The sequence below is a fragment of the Sus scrofa genome, chromosome 1 (genome assembly GCF_054392235.1).
Source record: "Sus scrofa isolate SSC_HxYL_T2T_F1_AM1 chromosome 1, Sscrofa_HxYL_maternal_Yorkshire_Landrace_v2.0, whole genome shotgun sequence".
Lineage (NCBI taxonomy): Eukaryota > Metazoa > Chordata > Mammalia > Artiodactyla > Suidae > Sus > Sus scrofa.
In genome coordinates, this window is record NC_139383.1 from 181062364 (window position 1) to 181080959 (window position 18596).

An 18596-nucleotide genomic window follows, 5' to 3' on the forward strand; every position below is an offset into this window, starting at 1 on the left:
TTACATTAGACTGTGAAACATGTTAATGTACAAAACATATAATTGATGATGCATGGTGGGCACAAATTTTGTGAGACAATTCAAAGTTGTCAATACTATGTAACTACTATTGTAGCGACTTTTCTATATGTGGGGCAATTTCATCTATAAAATCTTTCTACCTCTATACAAGGGAGTGGTTCTATTTACATGCTCTATTTTTGTTTGGTTGTACATGTTGAAAAAGTAGCCTTATTTTAAAAGTAATTATAACTCGATAATACATCAAAACACAATCTTTTTCTTATTCTTCTTTTCCCCATTTCTATATCCAAGTATAGAATGATCATTATTAAATGTTTTGGTCCACTTAATATGGCTCCTGGTAAGCTAATATTAATTGGAACTAATGTTTATTTGAGGCTTCCTAGATGTAGGCACTGAGAGTTCTGTCTGTATTAGCTTGTGTAATCCCATCGTAGTCCTGTCAGATAGGAACTACCTTTATGCGAGCTTAGAAAATGTAGTTGTTTTGCTTAAGGTCACATAATTGATGAGTGGTAAGGCCAAAATTCAAATCCCTATGTGATTCCAGAACTCATATGCAGTAAAACAATGTTAATTGGCCTCTCAGAAGGGAAGATGAGGTAACCCATTGAATATAGATAGGATCTCTTACCAGTTTAAAAAAAAAAATCAGCTGTACCTGTGTTCCCTAGAGCCACTTGAAGATGACTTTGTCAAAAGTCAGCGAGAATATTGTCTGATCACTGTGTTCATATTATGTTCTGTACTTCGTCTCCAAACTCAAGCCACATCAGTTTTCCCTCAAACACAGAAGAAGTAGGATTTTTTTCACCTTTACTGAATATTTATTAGAGCCAAACAGTGCTCTAGGCACTTGGGATTCATTTATCCTTGAGCAAAACACACAAAGAAACAAAACAAGCCCTAATTTCTTGGAGTAATTTGGTAGGTTTCAATGTAAAGGAAATTAATTGCACATAAGCAAAAGTGTGAACTTACAACAATTGAACAAAAACAGGGGTAATTGCTTAGTAGGGTTTATATCAGAGCTAATTTCTTAAAATTCCAGGGTCTCTGAAGTCAAATATGCCTGGATTAGAATTTCTTCCTTTTTATTTTCATAGATTAGACTATTATCTAACTTTTTCATCCTTAATTTGCCTAACTATTAAATAAGGCTACTGAGAGAGAAACTGTGCTTTCTCTGTCTTAGAATATTTAGTCTTTATCTTTCCCAAATTCTGATATTTTGTCTTTTGGTGACAGTTGATCAGTAATCAGTATTGTTGGTTCCAAGATGTCAAGTAAAGCTCTTGCCTATTTGGACTCAACTCTTTGTTCAAACATAGATGCAACAAGATAGTGAAAACTTATAAGAAGGCAAACTGGGTGTCTTCCAAGCTGGAATGGCATGGGAAAAGGGAAAGATGGTTTCTTGGAATACTCTTGATAATGTCTTGAATAGTTGGCACAGTATGAGTTTTAGGGTGAAGGAATTAGAGGACTAAAACATGAAGAGGATTGTGAAACTTGTTAATAGGAAAACTACCTCCACTATAATGTAGCCTGTGCGTACACCTTTTTATTCATGTTTGGAGTCCTCCGTAACTTTGCATAGGAATGTACAGAATGCATATTTGTACAGTCTCCTAAATGTAGATGGGTCAGAATGGTTCTGTCTTTCCTGTGTTCTCTAGAACTCCCCAAAGTTTCCACCTAAAAGGGGAGGTTTTAGTGACAATAACATATTAAAGGACAATAATTTTCATGGACCCTGGGAAAAGAAAAATAATCACACTTAAATAACTTTCTTTCTGTGGCGCTCCAACTTGGTGAGACTTTGCTGGTATATCTGAACTTTGGAAGAACTTACTATACGTTTATAAAATGATTCTTTTTTTTTTTTTTTTTTTTGTCTTTTCTAGGGCTGCACCCATGGCATTTGGAGGTTCCCAGGCTAGGGATCTAATCGGAGCTATAGCCCACTGGCCTATGCCACAGACACAGCCACGCCAGATCCGAGCCGTGTCTGTGACCTATACCACAGCTCACAGCAACACCAGGTCCTTAACCCATTGAGCAAGGCCAGGGATTGAACCCGCAACCTCATGGTTCCTAGTCAGATTCGTTAACCACTGAGCCATGACGGGAACTCCTATAAAATGATTGATTCTACTTTGTTGAGCTCTTAAATGCTTGTTCACAAAACACATTAAAGCCCATGATTGTATTCACTGCTATTAAGAACCTGGAACAGTAAGTAAATTCTCTGCCTTCTGTTTAACAAAGTACTTCATATTGAGACTGTGTGAACTGGAGTTTTAAAATTAAAAGCATTTTAACTTGGAAAACTGAAAGATTAGGGAAAGTACAGGATAGTAAGCTCCTAAGATATTGGAGAAAGCAAAAAAAAAAAAAGTCTTTAGATGGAAAACTATAGGATTTGTCATGAGTAAGGTAATTTATTTATTATTTTTGCTTTTTAGGACTGCACTAGCAGCATATGAAATTCCTATGGTTGAATCAGAGCTGCAGCTCTCAGCCTATGCCACAGCCATAGCAATGCAGGGACAGAGCTACCCACAGCTTACAGCAATGCTGGATCCTTAACCCACTGAGCAAGGCCAGGGATCAAACTCACATCTTCATGGATGTTAGTTGGGTTCATTTCCCATGAGCAACAATGGAACTCCAAGTAAGATAATGTTAATTGGCGTGGGTTTATGTTCTATTGAAAACTTTACTAAGTATGTGCTATCTTCTAAAACACCATTACAATTAAAATAGTTACTTAACACATTTATCCCTTAACTATTAATCAGGTAGTATACTGCGTGCTTTATATATATTAACTGATTTAACCCTTTTAACAATTCTAACAAGTATTATTACTATCCCTGGTTTACAAATGCAGAAACTGAGGCCCAGAGAGGTGAGGTTGCTTGGTCAGTGTCATATTTATGATGGGTAGTTGCTACGTATGGTCTAAATGTTAGTTTTCCCCCAAATTCAGATGTTGAAATCCTATCCCCTAAGGTGATGTTAGTAGATATGGACTTTTGGAGGTGACCAGGTAATAAGGGTGGAGCTGTCATGAGTGGGATTATTACTCTTATGAACAAGATGCCATAGAGCTCCCTATTCCCCTCTCCCATGTGAGGGTACAGGAAGTCCACAACCAAGAAGAGGGCCCTCACCTGACCATTCTGGCACCCTGATCTTGGACATCTAGCCTCCAGAGCTATGAGAAATTTCTATTATTTATAAGTTACATAGTTTCTGGTATTTTTGTAATAGCTGCCTGAATGGACTAAGACAGTAGTATAGCCAACATGTGAATCCAGGAGTTCCCGTCATGGCTCAGGGGTAATGAACCTGACTAGTATTCATGAGGATGCAGGTTCGATCCCTGGCCTTGCTCAGTGGCTTAAGCATCTGGCATTGCTGTGAGCTGTGGTGTAGGTTGCAGATAAGGCTTGGATCTGATATTGCTGTGGCTGTGGGGTAGGCCAGCAACTACAGCTTTAGTTTGACCCCTAGCCTGGGAACTTCCATATGCTGTGGGTGCAGCCCTAAAAAAAGACACCCCCCCCAAAAAAAAAAAATTGAACCTAGGTAGCCTTACTTCAGAGTTCATACTCTTAACCACTAAGCTATACAGTTTCTCAGTAAATTACCTACCTACTTTTGTTTGTATGTTAGACTGGTCATTAATAGTTTACATCACTATATACACTGTTGTGAGTTCTATGTTTTTACTTGGAAAAGAACTGTTCTTTTATTCTTTGGTAAAATAGTTCAAGAAAAAGCTGGCGGGTTCATTATTTATAGCCAAGTTTAGAGCGTAGGTAAAGAGATTGGGTAATAACTGTGCCGGTTAACTGGAAACCAAAAACTAAGTTTGTTGCTCTGAGTGTTGGCTACTTTCTGTTCCATCAGTTGTTTTGGAAAATATTTCCTTTAGGAGGAAGCATATAGTCTAGTGATTAAACTTGGAACCTCAGGGCACTTTTTTTTTTTTTTTTAATGACTATACCTGTGGCATATAGAAGTTTGTAGGCCAGGGATTGGATCCAAGCCACAGCTTTGACAATGCTGGATCCTTGAACCCACTGCTGTGGGCTGGGGATTGAGCCATGCTCCCCAGTGACCTGAGACACTGCAAAGGATTCTTAACCCACTGCCCCATAGCAGGAACTCCCTCAGGGCACATTTTTAATGGGGCAGGGGTGAAGAAAAAATTTGAGTAGTTCTTCATCCAAACATGGCATTTAGAAAGGATGTACAAGAGAATAATAGAAGTCTTGGTTTACTCAGCTGTAAATCGAAGAGCTGCCAGCCTAGAGATGGGGATTAGACTAGAATCCAGGTCTTCTCATTAGACATGTAATGATGTGCGAAGAAGAGAGGAGAGAATTTGCCTCGTAGGCTATTCCAAGTGTGGTCTGGCAGTGCTGGCATCACCAGGGAGTTTATTCGAACTACAGAATCTCAGGCGTCACCCAGAACTACTCAATCAGAACCTGCTTTTTAACAGAATACCAGGGTGATTCTATTGAACATTACAGTTTGATAAACATTTGAATAAAAAGCATACAATTTTCAAGATTTTTGTCTGTCTTGAAGGACAAGGAATGACCCCAAGAATCTTTTGGCATAAATCTCATGTCTCTTTAAGAACCTTCGCTTTAGCTGACAGATTTCGTTTTTATGAAGAAGATCTCTTTACCCTTCCCAATTAATAACTAATGATGATTATGATAATAATGGTAGTTTAAAATTTGTGAGTGCGTTCTATGTGTCAGCCACTGTTCTAACTGCTTTATGCTATCACATTTAATCTGCATAGTTAACCAAAGAATTTGGTCGTTACTTACCTTCATTTTACAGATGAGGAAACTGAGGAATAAAATAGGTTACTTGTCAAAAGTGATGCAGCTAGCAGACTCCAAACCCAAGTCTGAGTTCAGAACGAAGTGGCATCTTTTGAAGCCTGAACTAGGCTAGTGAGAAATATTCTACATTTCCTGCAATAACTGAAATTCGTATCGGATCTTCACATTAAAACAAAAGACAGAGATCCTATATGACATCTGTTCCTGATATAAACTAGGGGTAGTATTTAGAGATGTTTCTGAGCAATATGAGATTGCTTAGAGTCAAACTCTTCAGAAAATGTCTTATTGATAAATAACTGGCATATGTACTCAGCATAGACGTAGGCACACATTTGTGTTATAGAACACACTTCCAAAATGAAAAAGGACTTTCACACCTAACCCCAGGCATTGGCACTCTGTTTTGGCATTAGCAAGTATTACTTTTTTTTTTCTTTGATATAATTTGGACCATCTAAACTATGGCAGCTCTGTCTTAGAGTTCTGATGGAGGCTCCTGAGAGAAGTGTGTTAAGAGCTTGATGGGAAACAGAAGAATCATTTTAAATGAAACATAGCAGGTCTTATCTGATAACCTGAAAGAGTGAATCTATTGAACCTTTGAAGGCAAGGCATCCTTGCGGATACCACCTGTGATACCTCCCAAGGATGCTAAGATGGAAAAATATTTCCCAAATGGCTCTTGGTATATGCTTTGATCTGAAGCTTCAGTCATGGAGGAGTGAGTGTTTTCTAAACTGTTACTACAGTTCAGTGAAAGATGTTTCTAATGTTCTTTGAATAGTGGATTTTTTTTTTCTGCAAAAGACAAGGCAAGTTTGTTGCTAGCTGCTCTCCTTTTCTCATTTCATTATAGCTTTCCTTATTCAATATTTCATTATATGTGTTTTACTTGTAAGGTCCTAACTCAATTAAATAATTCAAGCACTTTAGCCTTGTACATTAAAGACTATCATCAATAAATTCAAATGGGGTTAACCTTGGAGTGACATCTTCATTTCTATGATAACATATAGTCTGTGAATCCTTTCATATCATTGGCCACAGCATTATCAAGCTCTCATATGTAAAGACCTTGGAACTTTAAATAAGATACTTTTTCATCTTTAGCTAGTTCAATTCATTTATTTATAAATGTTTGTTTCAAGTTCTTTCATTCGGCTCAAGCTGTTGATTGATATTTCATCTCACCATTTTTCCTTTTCAAAAAGCAGAAAGATAACTGAGACATTACTTCTCAATAGCCTTTTAATATGAAAGCCTATTTTGTGTATGGCTATTTCAGTAATCACTTGTGCATGACTGAGTTTAAATGGTTTGCAGACTTTTCTGATGGATTACGGAACAGGCAACGAACTGACAGTTTTTTCTTGAGGGATTAGGTGACTTTGTGCTGTGGCAAATGATGCTTTTTGCCCCTTGTTTCACTCTCCCATAAGTGCTGTTTGGTGATTAATTTAATGAGCTGTAATTGGAAATCCTCAGATGAGCTGATAGATGGTAGTTTGTGCTAAAAATGATATTCTTGTCCAGTAATAACGAACATGAGATAGTAGCTGATGGTCTGTATTTCTAAAGGGAAGGCTAAGGTACTCGGCTAAGGAAGAAGTAGCCACAGTCCCCTTCATCTCTTAATGGTCCTGTTTACAGGTCCATGGAATTATGTAGGGACCTCTCAGGCTGTATCGGGGTCCACCAACCAAGCTATGGAAAACTCTAAACACTTTGGCTCACCAACTAATCCTGTTGACAGATTGTTGCTTTGTGTTTGTTGGCTGGCCTATTAGGGCAAAGGTACCATTAGAAATTTGTCTAACACAGGATTGATGATAATTTGAGTCCAGCATCTTAAAAATAGGTACTAAAGATCACAGGGAATAGAAGATAATTTACAAGCTTTTATCTTGTTGCCAGAAAAGATAAAATTTCACCTGTATAGTCAGTATATAAAATATTTGATTTGATCTGATTTTCTTCTAAGGAGCCACTCTTTGAATTTAAAAGTCAACACTCTTATTGTTTCCTAAAATGTATTAGGAAGGAAAAAAGATTGGCTTATCAAGGGAGATAAGCACTATAACAAATATAACAAAGTTTAGCTTGTATTTCTTTGCTTTTTTGGTGGAAGCAGTGTATTCACAGGACTTGGAGTATGGCTACTTGCTGTGAAAGCTGAGGCAAGTGACAAGATCTTTCCAAGCCCTTGCAAAATGGAGATAATAATCTAACTACCACAAAAGCTTGTGGAACTTGCCATGAGGTTTGAATGAAGTGATCCCTGTAAATTTCTAAACATAGCACATAGTAAATTTTTGAGAAATGTTGGCTACTATCACACATTCCTGGGACCACACCAAGCATCCTCTATGAATGAGCTTTTTTCCCACTTTGTAAATGAAGAGACATGTACTTTGAAAAGTTAAATAAAATTTACGAGGTCATAGCCAATGAGCTCAGCTGGTCTCATGTCAGAATAATATACCTCAACTATAATTTTATACTTAATGCTTTGCATAGATTTTAGATGATTTTTTTCCCATAATTTTATTAGGAAACCAAGAATCAGAGGGTCTTTTTTTTTTTTTTTTAATCTTTTTAGGGCCTCACCCATGGCATGTGGAGGTTCCCAGGCTAGGGGTCGAATCGGAGCTGCAGCTGCCACCCTACACCACAGCCACAGCAATGCAGGATCCAAGTCGCATCTGCAACATACACTACAGCTCATGGCAGTGCCAGATCCTTAACTCACTGAGCAAGGACAGGGTTTGAACCTGCATCCTCATGGATACTAATCAGATTCACTTCTGTGGAGCCATGATGGGAACTCCCAGAGGGTCTTTTAATATATTAAAATCCTCAAGTTACCAAGTCACAAAGCTGGGATGTGAATATAGTTCTGCCCAGACTCCAGATCTTCCCTGTCCATCACTCTGCTTCTCTGAATATCATGTGGGATTATGGTGTTTTAGGAAAGGGTTTATGTATGTTAGTGCTTTTCACTGGCTTTCTATTCTCTCGTAACATTTGAGTGATGGTTGAAAGAAACTAAAATAAATAAGCAAAAATACTAATGAGATACCTCAGTACAATTACCAGATTCACCCCAAACTAAAATGACTGACAATACTAAATGATGGCAAGAATGTGGAGTAACCAGAACTCTCACACATTGCTTATGGGAGTGGAAATGGTGCAACTGCTTTAGAAGAAGGCCTGACAATTTCTCTTAAATCTAAACATACACCTACCCTATGACCTGGCAATCCTAATCCTAGGTATTTTCCCAAGCTAAATAAAAACTTTGTCCACAGAAAGACTTTACGAATAAAGCTGCTATGAAAATTTTTATAATGGCCTCAAACTGGAAAAAAGCATAGTTCTTTATGAATAGAGACTAAACAAACTGTAGTCAGAATACTCTTTAGCAATAAGAAGGAATAAGCTACTGTTGTCTGTGAAAACGTGGAAAAATCTCAAATATTTCACGCTGAGAGAAGTTTTAATAAGAGTACATATGGTTTGATTATATTATATGATGTTCTGGGACAATCAAAATAAATCTATAGTGATGGTTCTCTTCCCCAAACACAGTGACCTTTTTATCAGGGATGCTAATAAATGATGGGCAAGAATTTAAGGAGGCATCTGCGTATCATGTATAGACAACAGTGTCTCTCCTCAAGAGACCTTGGTTTCCCTAGGGAGCTTTGTGGAGGATTAAATGACTTATGATTTATGTCCACCCTGTGGGCAGTTTCCTCTGCAACTTGAGTTATCCAGTTAGAAAAGCCAATATGAAATCTGCTCCAGCATTAGCTGAAGTGATTCATGACACCACTTCAGCCCTGGAAGGAAGTCAGGCCAGCTTGAACTTGCTGGCTTGAGTTGTGCTGGATGATAAAATTACCCTTGACTTCTTCCTTGTGGCCAATGCAGAGTCTGTGTAGTCCCTAGTACATCCTGCTGTACATAGATTAATGCTTTGGGACAAGCAGAAATGTCAATACACAGACTTAAGGAAAGAGAAAGCTACCTGGATAACTAATATAAACTCTTGTGGTTTATCAGAATTGTTCAGCTGAATGGGTCTGGGACCCTGACCGGGGCATGATCAAAATCAATACTGCTTGAAGTTGTGTTGAGAGCAGTTTTAATTAAATGCTGTGTTACACACATTGAATGGATTTTGTCCCAGCCACTAAGTAGTGACTGACAGAGAAGTATACTAATGGGACAGTTCATCAGAAGCCAATGTGGTGCAGAAATGTGTGTAAGACAACTCTCCATGTGTGTTTGGTATTTCGGCAGGCTTCTTTGTTCCAGAATATCTTTTCAAGGATGTAATGCAGTGTGCTCACTGCCTATTCTAAAAGGTTCAGGTTCCCTAAGGATCTAGGATCAATCTTGATACTAGTTGTTTAAAATAAGGCAGAATTCAGGGCAATTCGTGAGGAAGTCATCCTGCTCAAATGGGAGTCAGCAACATCTGGGCACTTTTTAGGCAGCTGTATTTGAACCCACTTCTCCATTTATTTTTCTCCCTTAACAAGCAGTGCGTTGAAGGACTATTTATTTCCCCTAGGCCACACAATTTGATTAACATATTTACTACCAATTCCCATAAACTTCTCTCATATTTTGTGAAACGCCTTTATCCTCCTCTTCCAAAAACCCATGTGTTTGTTAGCATTCCATCCTTACTGTCAAAACTATCAAGAATATAAAAGGTTTGAGATTTTTACCCTACTTGCAAGCTAAAAAGTTAACAGGGCACAGGTTCATGACTGCTAGTGGAAGGCATGAAGCCACTGAGTCAGAGATAAAGGACTGTTTATTACTCACAGGAATGGCAGTAGCCAGAATATCAGCGCTTCTAATTCCCATAGTGAAGAGAACTAGATGATACCTGAACATGCAGTAGCTTGCATTTTTAGGAAAGAATCCTGAATTTAAGATGCCTGAATCTTTTATAATGGGAACATTGCATGCTTGCCTCCGCTTCAGGGGAAAACACTCTCTGTCTTCCGAGGCTATCCATGATATAAAAATCCTCCAAGATTGTCCAGAGTAAGGAAGAGTCCATAGCTTGCAGTATGTGCATAAATGTGAGAGACCCACAGAGAACTGTCTCCCAACAAGTCACAATGCATGGTTTCACAGTTCCATGACCCGTCGACATCAGTGACCTTCACCTCCACTTCATTTCACCTCCCTCTCCTCACAACTTTCCACTTGACTTGGTCTCACCTGAAAGTTTTCTTGCCATAGAATACTAAATCTCTTTAACATCCAGCCCTGACCCATATCTTCCCACCTCTTTGTTCCTCACTGAGACCAAACATTCTGGAATTGTATCAGGCTTTCTCTCCCTTCAAGTGCCTCTTATTTTCTGAGTCCATCTTTCCTTCCTGGTTTCACCCATTTCCTTCTCAGCCGAAGCCCTGAGTTCCTTCTCACTAGAAGCCTCAAGGCCCTTGCCCCGATTGCCTCTGTCATACTTATTTTGACACTTGACAGCTCTGGATTATCTACCACTTCCTTTCTGTATCTGATGGCAAGCATCCAAACAAATATGGAGGAAATTGACCTTGTTGACAAAAGCATCAAGCATGCTGATTTCTAATATCAGCAGCTTCAGTCCATCCTCCTGGTTTGACTTCTTACCTGTAAAATATTATGGAGAGACAGTAAGCACCACAGCAATGAAAACTGGACTAGGCCTCAGATAATGGACATAATAAAATTCTTATTATAATGCCAGCAATAAATATGAAGCCCTTTTCTGTTGTACATCTAGCTGGGAAATGAACCAAAAGTATTTTAAATTTACTAAAGTGAAAACAATTAATCCTTTCTTGAAGGTAGATGAAAATACAGTCCCAAATAACATACCTGATCTATATTGTGGTTATTTTTATGGAATTTCTGTCTTAAGTTCAGGGAAGTAACTTTGCAAGGTGACTTGAAAATTTTACTGTTTTTCATTTTGTTATTTTCCATTAGACAGCTAAACACATTTTAAGTTTCAAGAGCTTTTGCCATTAAGGTGGGTGAAGAAAATATGACAGTGAATACTCACATGATGGTTTTAGTTTATGATGCATTTCAAGCTTTGCCTCTCTAACAGTTAAATCCTTCAGCGTTCTTTTTGTGGGGGTGAAACACCATATAGTTTAGGAAACTAAACTTTTGTTTCAAAGAGAAGAGTGAAGTTTTAAGTCAATTGATAGAAGTATAGAGTATGGTGGATTTTAGGAGGGAGAACTGAAATCGACAAGGTATAAGCATTTTGATCTTTATACTCTGTCTTCTCTTCCTCAGGGCAGTTTGTACTCAACATCAAATGTATTCAACATCAAATTTCTTATTCAAAATCAAATAGATGCTATGTAGTGGACTCCTGATATTTACATTCAGGATAATTATTGGGCAGGAAGTCAAAAGGTAATAAAACAGACAGTGTGTCAAACTGGAACAATAAAAGAAAGGCACCAGCCAGAATGAACATAAGAAAACCTGTATGATTGATGCACAGGAATAGACCTGAAATTTTGGTTGTGTTAGGGAGGTTTTATTTATTAGTAAGTTTTCTTAAAATTTAGAAAGTTTTTTTTTTCTCCTGCAGAGCAATGTTAAAAATGGTAGATTCATAGTCTTGAAATCAAAAACCAATTTGTCTTGCTATGAATCTGAACCTTAGAAACTATAATACTCTCAAGTCAATGAGTAATCTTAAAATAATTAAGGGTGCTGCTTCCCAGAGTTGAGGAAGGTTTAAGACTTGATTGCTGAGTTTGCATTGTGGCTCAGTGGTAACAAACCTGACTAGTATCTATGAGGACACGGGTTTGATCCCTGGCCTTGCTCAGTGGGTTAAGGATCCAGCATTGCCGTGAGCTGTGGTGTAGGTCACAGGTGTGGCTTGGACCCTGCATTGCTGTAGCATAGGCCAGCAGATGCAGCTCTGATTTGACCCATAGCCTAAGAACTTCCATAGGCCGCCAGTGTGGCCATAAAAAGACAAAAAGAAAAAAGTTAGCTATTCCTGGCTGCTCAGTTAATTTAGGTGAGCTGCTTAATCTCTGCGGGTATTCTTGAAGTAAAGAAGGTGAATTTGATAATCCTATATGTTTATTTTTTTAAAGATTTTTATTTTATCCATTGTAGTTGATTTACAGTATTCTTTCAATTTCTACTATACAGCAAAATGACCCTGTCATACTTTATATATATTTTCTCCCATTATCCTCCATCATGTTCCATCCCAAGTGACTAGATATATTTTTTCTGTGCTATACAGTGGGATCTCATTGCTTATCCACTCCAGATGCAATAGTTTGTATCTATTAGCTCCAAACTCCCAGCCCATCCACTCCCTCTCCTGAAATAAGGCCATTTGCAGCAACATGGATGGAACTAGAGACTTTGTACTAAGTGAAGTAAATCAGAAAGACAAATACCGTGTATCACCTATATCTGGAATCTAACATAGGGCACAAATGAACCTTTCCACAGAAAAGACACTCATGGACTTGGAGAACAGATGTGTGGATTTGATAATCTTTAAATTCACTTCCAGTTCTAGAATTCTTTTGTATTCCAATCCCTATTTTCTTCCCCTTTTAGAAACACGAAGACCTTACAGAATTCTTCAGAGGCAGTTCTTTTTGTCTTAATGTTGGCATTAGGAAAAAAAAGAGCGTCTTTTATCAGAATATATTATAGGTTCTCATCTTGTGGGCTCTTATGTATTTGGGTGGTATTCACCTTTTTTTATGCTTCTGAAATAATAGCAAAGCCATGTTTTTGCTCACACAGTTTCCTTTGATAAAGATAAAAGTAGATTGCAGGAAGCCGTGATCATCTCAGTGACAGTCTCTTGGGTTTTTTCTACAGTAACTTATTTCAGAAGAGCTCAATGATTTAATGTACATTAACTCACTGCTCACATGGGCCTGTCTGAGAAGAGGGAATGGCTGGTATTTTACCATTATGTGTTCTTACAGACAGCCAAAGAGGAGGTACCGAAGTGGAATGGAGTGAATTTAATCTGACTAAAAGGCATCTTGGGTTTTAACTCCCTCCTCTGTAGGAAGAGAACACCCAGTGCCTGCCCCCACACAGCACTTAGCACATTGCATTGCTTTTACTTATTCACAGGTCTTTCTCACCCACTAGGCTGTGAATTTTTCAAGGACATTGCCCAGCACATGATGAGCCCTGCAGTGTTGTTTCCTAAAATGACATGGAACTTAGCCTGGGGAGCCTAGGTTTTTTATTTGGATCTGAGCCATCACTGCAGACCCGGTTTTGCCAGATACCAAAGTTGGATCCCTGAGGCCCCCATCCAACCCCTAAATATTAGAATGTAAACATATTTGCACAAGTAACTGACTTTCTTCAGAATCTAGTTTCTGTATGTTTTGTGCTACAACTTAACCATCTTTTCAAATTTGATTAAATAAAGCTTACTCTTACCTGATGTTTATTTTCCCCAAAGTCACAAATTTTACTACTTTGAAAGTAACTACAGGTATTAAAAAATGTCATACTGAGATGCAGATTGTATACATTAGATTATTAAATTCTTGGGATAATGATGATATTGATATAGGCCCACTTAGCTCGGTCCCTGTCTCTCTATAGCAAAGCATTAGAACAGAGGACGTTTTACAAATTTATTACATCGAAAGTACATTTTCAGAGAGGACTCAAGAGTGTGCAGGTTAAAAAGAGGAGCCCAATCACTCTACAATAGTCTTTATGCCTCACAATGCGGACGTGAGTGAGACCCAGTTTGATCTTCTGATTGGTTTTGGGCAGGATACCTTATTTGCATGGGGAACAGGTTATATAGTGGCCAGTTGAGGAAAGGGCCACATTCCTTCTCTAGCATGACCTGTCATTACAATGAGACACGGCCAGAGGCTTTGGGTGTAATCTCCTTGAAGGGGACTTTGACTCTATAACAATATTACTAGGTAATACTTGCTGCTGCTTCTTTTGGGCCAGGCACCATTGTTTTACATGTATTTTTAATCAATTACTTTTCAAAATAACCCAGTGGGGATAGGTATCGCCCTCCTTTTCCATATGAACAAACTGAGAAACAGAGATTTAACTTAATGTTGCAGAAAATCAACAACTAGTTGGAGGCGCTAGGCTTCAAACCTGTATATTCATTTAAAGACTGTGCTTTTAATTGTGTTTAATTTCCCCTTAGATTTAAATTAATTTCATTTTTTCACATTGAACAGTTTGGAAGGAGGGCAATAAAATTTTAAGACAATTGTGAAATCCTTTGAAGGGAGCCCTTAATTAGTAGATCACAGTTTAGTTGTAGATTATCATTTCTAAAGCGATAACTACCAAGCGAGGTTTTTCGCATTTGCAATTTTGGTATATGTAGCTTTTTTGATAATTTGCAGGCAAACTCTCATAGGTTCCTGATATGTCATTATTAGTCATTTGGTTGAGGTATGAATTTGAATGAATCCTATGTAATTTGTGGTGTCTGGGAAAGGGTCAACTGTATAGTAAAAGTTTACTATTTTGGTTGCGTGGTTGCGGGGCTAAATTCTTTTGGTAAGGAACCCTGAGCTTTAATGGAGCCACTCTTTCTCCACTCTCAGCCCCTGTACTTTCAGGAAAGCAGCTCAAATTACATTCCTGGGGCAAAACATGTAACCTCAGTTTATTCCAATCATTTCTATTCTCCTCATTACAGTTATTGCTTCAGAGATGGACACTACAAGACCTACCAAGGGATCCTCACAGCTTCCCTAGACATTTAAACTTGCTTCTCTAGTCACCCTGATACTAGTCTAATCAGACCATTAAAGGACAGGAAACAGCTTGCCTGTGGCATTGACATAATTTCTCTGCAGGAGACCTGGCAGCAGTCCAGCACAGTAAGATAGCTCTGGTGTAAGGAAACAAGATCAGTTTTGCACAGGTGAGGAAGACATGCCCTAAAAGAGTCGATATCTTTTGTAGCAAATCCATAAGCCCAGCTTCCATGGTCTTGGCAAGGGAAATGTTAGCTATAAGCATCACTGAACTCAGAGGAGCCCAATGCATGGCAGCCCCATGAGCTATCTAGTTGATTTATAATTCCTCCAAGTCCTGGTGCAATTTATTAAGCAATTTTTTTATTATAAGAAATGTTGTTTAACAATGTAGTTGACTCTTGTCTCTTATCAGATGTCTAGGAAATGAGAGCTAGACAGTTGACCCAAAGTCAGATTCTCATTTAGCAGGGGAAAAGGTTTTGTTAACCCTTTATCCATTGGCTCTAAATCCTGGGACTATAAAAAATGTATCAGATTATCACAACATTGTAAATCGACTATGCTTCAATAAAACTTTAAAAAATGAAAAAGTATCAGGGAATCAGGCTCTATCTTTCCTGCTAGCATGTCACCCGAAAGGATATATCATGGAGAATTTCTGTAGCTACTTACGGCCACCAGAAAAGAGGCTATCTGAGAATGGACCTAATCAGATGAAACAGAGCTTGGCAAGAGAAGAACAACAATGCGGTCGTAGTGATTTTAATAAACTAGGACTAAAAACTATTCTACTCCAAGCTTTTTCAGTAATTTAAGTCAAGCCTTTCACTTTAAGCTTAAGCCACTGTGTTGGGCAAATGGAGTCCAATAAATGATGGTTAAATGAATGTATCTACATTGCTGGTCATTTCTGCTTCTTTGTTTTTGATTGGCAAAAGAGGGCAGATTTTTTTTTTTTATTTTACAAATAAAAGATGACATCTGTCAAAACATTCCTTAATGGATGGACAAATATGATTCTGTTTTATCTCATCAGATAGTAAGATTTATCAGTAAAACAATAAGGTTGAATAAAAAAAATCACAGGAGCTAGAAAATCTCAGCTGAACAGTGGCATTAGCTTTGGGTACCATTTGATTGATTTAGTTGATTCACTCATTGCTTTATTCAACAATTCCTGAATATTATGTACAGAAGACAAAAGTCTTCTGCCTTTTAGGAAGTAGAAACGACCAGGTTAAACTAATTTGACAGAATGTTCATCTAAGAAGAGGGAGACCCAGGAGTTCCCATTGTGGCTCAGCTGTAGTGATCCTGACTAGTATCCATGAGGACATGAGTGAGATCCCTGGCCTCGTTCAGTGGGTTAAGGATCTGTTGTTACCATGAGCTGAGGTGTAGGTCACAGGTGTGGCTCCGATCTGGCAGTGCTGTGGCATAGGCTGGTGCTGTAGCTCTGATTCGACCCCTAGCCTGGGAACCTCCATGTGCCGTGGGTGTGGCCTGGAAAAAAAAATGACCAACAAATAGGGGGTGGGGGAGACCCAGTGCTTAGTCTTGACTTTGTGAATGGCTAAATAAGGTCAAGGCTCTGTGCTCTTTAATCCTTTCCAGATAAAGAAATCATACCTGCAAACCTTCTATAAAGCTGCTGTGCTGCCCACCTCCAGAGATGGCTTTCATGTCCTGTGTTCTGTCCATACCCCCTCCTGGAATTCTGTTGTATGGTGGTTATACCTAGCACAGCCCCATTCACCCACCCATTAACTGTTATTTTAGACAACTACAAATCATGGGATAGAATGAGAAAACAATTATCTTAAGCTGTCTAGGGTACCAGAATACCCTGGGTGGCTTATAAACAACAAATTTAATTCTCGGAGTTCTGAAGGGTGGGAAGAGCAAGGTGTTGGCAAATTTAGTGTCTGGTGAGAAACAAACGGCTTCTTGTTTCATAGATGGATGTCTTTTCACCGTATCCTTACATGATAGAAGGGGCAAAGTATCTTTCCTGGGCTTCTTTTATAAGGGCACTAATCTCATTCATAAGGGTTCTACCCTCGTGACCGAGAATCACATCTCAAAGGCCCCACCTCCTAATGCCATAGCATTGAGTCTTAGTTTTCAACATGTGAATTGCAGGGGAGCAAGAGACACAAATATTTAGCCCATAGAAGCAATTTTACTTTGGTTTTTCTTACTCCTTTTAAAATTCATTGAGTGGAAATATTTCTTGCAACGCTCCAAAAAGTCAGAAATTTTTGTAGTACAAACTATATTAGTCCAGAAATTAAATAGCCTAATCCCACAGGCTTGTCAAAATTTCATCTTGATTTAAAGAGAATAAGTCTGTCCCTGAGCTTGAACTTTCCACGGGGTAATGCATGTTAGTTAGAAAGGAAGTATATTGACAGCTGCTGCTTTCATTCCAGGGCTTGTGTGTTTACTTTTCTCTCTATGCTTGATAACCATGTCTTCAGACTCCTCTTGGATTTAAGAGACGTGGAGGATGCAATGAAATTGTAAAAAGGGTAGGGAAGGTTTTCTTTTACTGGTACTGCAAAAAGTGCCCTCAATGTTCCCTAGAGTTCTGTGGATGCTTAAGTATGACTCTTTCTGATGTGAGTTATCTGTGGCTTCTTATAGAGAGTCTCCCTTTTCTGGAGACCTCTTAGCTAGAGCTACCTTGACAAGGGAAGGTGCACCTTTTTTGTACCTTGTCTTGCATAGCTTCTTCAGCTCCTGAGAAGTCAACCCTTCACATGTAGCTAATTCTTGCTGAAGAGTCGTTATCTTTCTAGCCCAGTCTTTTAGACAAGACCTAAAGTGATCCCACTCTAGTGTTCTCTTGCACACAGCTCCCAGAAAAATGTCTGGAATCTTTTGGTCTGATGCATTCTAGGAGGGCAGGATAAATCACCAAATTGCTATCTCACTTTTGCTCTGTCATCAATGCTTCTTCCTGGCTTTAGGTTTCTCGAGTGTGAGTCACACATTATTTCAGTCTTTCTCCCACTCGGAAACAGCAGTTATTAGGCTTTTTGAGTAGTCCTGTTGAAGCTTTTTCCACTAGATTTTTGAGGCAAAGAAAGACAAACCTTCCCTCAATTTTTAGACAGATTGGTGTCCACAGGATCCAAATAGCTCTATCAAAAAAATGTTTTTTGAAATTACCTTCACTCTTGACCTTTTGAATGTGGAGAAAGGGTTTAAGAGCTAATTCTAATATTTTTGAGTAAATTATAAAAATCAACTTTAATGAGGTATAATTTATATTTGATAAAATGCACCTTTTAAGGTGTAGATGTTCACTGAGTTTTGACAAATAGCTCCACTCAATGTCACAGCCATTAAAATCAATATACCGAATATTTTCATCACTCTAAAATATTAACTTACCTCTCCATTCCTGGATCAACGTAACTAGTGTTCTACTTTCTGACCCTATAGTTTAGATGAGCTTTTTCTAGAATTTCCTAAAACTGAAATCATACAGTATGCACTCTTAAATCTTCTTTTGCGAAACATAATATTTTTGGGATTCAACCACATTAATTTATTTCTTTTTCTTTTTTCTGAAGAGTATTACATTGTATAGTTAAACCACAATCTGCTTATTCATTCCTGTTTATGGCTATATAGGTTGTTTTCAGTTTGGGGCTCTTACAAATAAAGTGGACATGGCACAGTCTGAAGTAGAGCTGATTCTCTTTATGGGGTACACTCTAGCTTGTCTTTGAAGCTTTTATTTTGTTTAAAAACATTACCTTGTTTTATATTGTCACAAAAATGAACTGCTTCTTAACATTATCATTTAAATGGCTTATTTTGTTCACTCATGTGCTGTCATGTTTCATATTCCATTTCAGTCTAAATTGTTATATATTTGTCACCTTTGGGA

General features: G+C 38.2%; 1 long non-coding RNA gene across 10 annotated transcripts in view; it reads left to right on the forward strand.

Moving 5' to 3' along the window:
• LOC102162695 (uncharacterized) overlaps positions 1-18596 on the forward strand; it is a 704814-nt gene that overhangs the window by 335695 nt on the left and 350523 nt on the right. The window lies entirely within an intron of this gene.